We start from the raw sequence: 3,608 nt of genomic DNA on the forward strand, positions 1-3,608 counted from the left end.
GGCCATCTTAAATTAGATATAAGAGGATACTTAAGAACGTTCAGCTTCTAGAGTTAAAAGCAGGGTGAAATGCCAACACCGTGTCGACAATGCACTATATTTGTTTGTCAGTACTATCCTAGTGAAACATCATGGCAGTGACCAGACTTTAATGGCTTTGCTAATGCTCAAAAAGGTACAAAATTCATGCTAAAAGAAGCGATAGAAAACATATTATCTATCTAAATTACATTGAAAAGCTTACCTCAATTTAAGCGTAAACCACAAATAATGTCAAAATTCAATGAACCCTACAACTTTGTTGTATCATGATGAAGATTTTATATATGAAGACAGTAACTGTTCTCGAAAGAACAGATACAACTGATGACCGTGCAGCTTCTCTAGAATAATTGAAACCCTCAGCTGCCGACAGGTGTTGTTGATATACCTTGATGGGGACAGCTGAAAATGTGTGCCCCGACCGGGACTCGAACCCGGGATCTCCTGCATATATGGCAGACGCTCTATCCATCTGAGCCACCGAGGAAACAGATGAATAGCGCAACTGCAGGGACTTGCACGCTTCCCGTGAGACCCACATCCCCAACTGTCCACAATTCTACATATGTAATGTACCTAACAGATATTTGCCCATCCACTCATTACTCGCGCACACTTTGACGATTTCCATAAGAGTTCGGGCAACCTGTGCGCATTCTCACAGACGAAGGTCAATGCCTGGATAGCCTTGAACTATGTATGAAGATAGTAACTGTTCTCGAAAGAACAGATACAATTGATGACCGTGCAGCTTCTCTAGAATATCGTCTGTGCGAATGCGCACAGATTGCCCGAAATCTTACGGGAATCGCTAAAGTGCGCGCGAGTAATGAGTGGATGGGCAAATATCTGTTAGGTACACTACATGTGTAGAATTTGTCAGTTGGGGTGTGGGTCTCACGGGAAGCGTGCAAGGGATACGTCCCCAAATGTCCACAATCTACATACGTAATGTTCCTAATAGATATTTGCCCATGTAAGCAGGAAATCCCGGGTTCGAGCGCCGACCGGGGCACACATTTTCAGCTGTCCCCATCATGGTATATCAACACATGTCGGCCGCTGAGGGTTTCGATTAATTATCAGTAAAGATTTTACGTCAGTTTCTTTCTTTTTTTTCTACTTTATCTGATATAAGAAAATACATTTTTCAATTTAATAGAATAAAATCGAAAATAATAATTAAAATCGTCGATCCTGTTATGAGGTGATCTCTCTCTAAGCCTTACATTATCATCATTTCTATTCTTTACGGTGTAGCTCTGATATACATTAAAACTACAAAGATACGCACACACAAATACACACACTATGATGCATTTTCCGTTATATTTTCACTTATACTGATGTATTTTAGAAATCACACTTACGTTGTAAGAAACTACTTTTTCAGTTTCGACAGTATAATATATAGTCTGTGAGGGAGTAAGCATCATATTTGAAGAAAAGTTTACTTATCTTGCAGTGGCGGTCGCAGTGTCAGGGCGTCTTCCTTTGTTTCATTGTAACCTATAAAAAGGTTTGTCCTGGATTCTCGGTATTGACTGAAGCTGAAACATAATTTTTACTGTTTTCCATTTTAATTTATCCACAACAGGAATGCTGCTGACAGGATGACTCTTGTATACATGTTATTTATACATATTTGATGATAGTGGCGCTGATTTTGTGTTTACCATTTGACGATGTCACTATGGCTCCAGTATATTAGGACATGTTATTATAGACCGAAACCGTTAGTGTGATGACAAAAAAATTTATGACCATAGACGTGTAGTAAAGGAAATTTATTCTATTTCGGGTCACTTCAATTCGCGACCATGTTACGACTTGTGAAACAAACTAATTGACTTCACGACTTTACAATAATTTTTAATGAATTACCCCAGGATAGTTTCAACTTTTTGTATAAACGTCACAATGTGCATTCATTTGAAAATTACCCAGCATTGCTAAATGAAATATAAAACCATTGAACATTTGAAAACTTAAATTATTAATCATTCTCACTAATCTGTTCTAGCAGTCTGATAGTATTTTTAAAAAATTCTTAACTGAACTGTGTAATGTACCTCCTTATATTATCTACATGAGAGGAATGATTTCAAAGACCACTTACAAATAAAAATTTAAAATTTTGCTAATAATATAGAAAATTTTTCAGGTTCTCAGTCAGAGACACCATTTTGTTACATCACCATTTTTTTTTTTTTTTTTAAGCCTTCTCAACCCGTCAGGAGGTCCCATGGCCTCTCATGTAGTACAATTTTGCAACTTTTCCAAAAGCAGATTCAGTAATAATTTCCTCAGCAAATTTTCTGTAATCATGCACAATACCAGTACCGACACTAAATTTTACATTTGCTGTTTCATTTAATCTTACTAGCAAACCATCATTTATTTTTTATCAGAAACAAACGTGATTTCACTTTTGCAAACTGGCGCTTTCATTTGTATTGAAGAAAAGAATAATATTTTCAAATATTTCATCTGCGTTGGACATCTGTCTATGAAAATTGACTAGGCTGAAATTTGTGAGTCAGAATTAGATTTTGCGTCGCTGCTGTGAACTGTAAGCATTCCATTAGTTGTAGTATTACTCCAGACATGAAAGTTATTGTTTCCTAAATACATTACATAATGTTTCGTCTTTTTCAGCAGGAACACATTTCACTTCACGATCAACGCAATTATCAACAGGTAATTCAGTGTTTGATGGAGCTGTGTGAACAACTGTACTAAGTTCACTGTTTTATTTCAGCAATTATAAGGTTCAAAGAATATTTGTTCCACGAAGTTGGGTGCTTATTTTTGTTTGCATATATTCACTATTTTCTTACGATATTCTCTGTAATTTTACAATGAGAGAGTCATAACCGTTTTTGATCTGTTTTTGCATATCTTCCAATTTTCCTAGAATTATGTTTATAAGATGACTCTGGTCCGGCTTTTTTCAGTGATGCCTCGTCTAGATTCTCAAAAACATTTTGGCTTGTTTCTAAAACCACGCCCACTGCTTTACTTTCTACTGACGTCATTTTGATTTACCCTAAAAGCACTCGTCCGCACAAAGAATAAAGTTTAATAAGTTTATATTACTTTTCTTCTGTTGCTTTGGTGATGATCTTATACGTCGTTTTTCTTCATTTTCATTTACTCATAGTCCTTGGATACTTGAGGTTTAGGTACAATTTTCACCTTTACATCAGTATTTTACACTTCTTCGTGACATATTGCACACGTAAAGCTGCTTAATGTCGTCTTTTGGCATTTCGTAATTTTTCTGTGAAATGAAAACACTATTATGTCAGTTAATATTGTCTTTAACCCAGCTAATGCCCCCACATATGACGCTTTTCGCTTATATTTTCAGTTACATTTATGTATTTTAGAGAACACTCTTATATTGCACCAAACTAATTTTTTAGTTTTGACAGTATAAAATAAAACCCTGAGGGAATAAGAATCATATTTGAAGAATAGTTTTACTTGTCTTTCAGTGCTTAGTATCAATGTCAGGGCTGCTCCTTTTTGTTTTGTTGTAAACTATAAAAAGATTTCTCCTG

At 35.8% G+C, this 3,608-nt stretch overlaps 1 non-coding gene across 1 annotated transcript; it reads right to left on the reverse strand.

Moving 5' to 3' along the window:
* Nucleotides 1–455: 455 nt before the first annotated feature.
* Nucleotides 456–529, reverse strand: Trnai-uau (transfer RNA isoleucine (anticodon UAU)). Its single transcript has one exon. It is a non-coding gene; the product is annotated as a tRNA-Ile (tRNA).
* Between the last annotated feature and the right edge of the window lie 3,079 nt (nt 530–3,608).

This window comes from Schistocerca nitens, chromosome 1, assembly GCF_023898315.1.
Source record: "Schistocerca nitens isolate TAMUIC-IGC-003100 chromosome 1, iqSchNite1.1, whole genome shotgun sequence".
NCBI lineage: Eukaryota > Metazoa > Arthropoda > Insecta > Orthoptera > Acrididae > Schistocerca > Schistocerca nitens.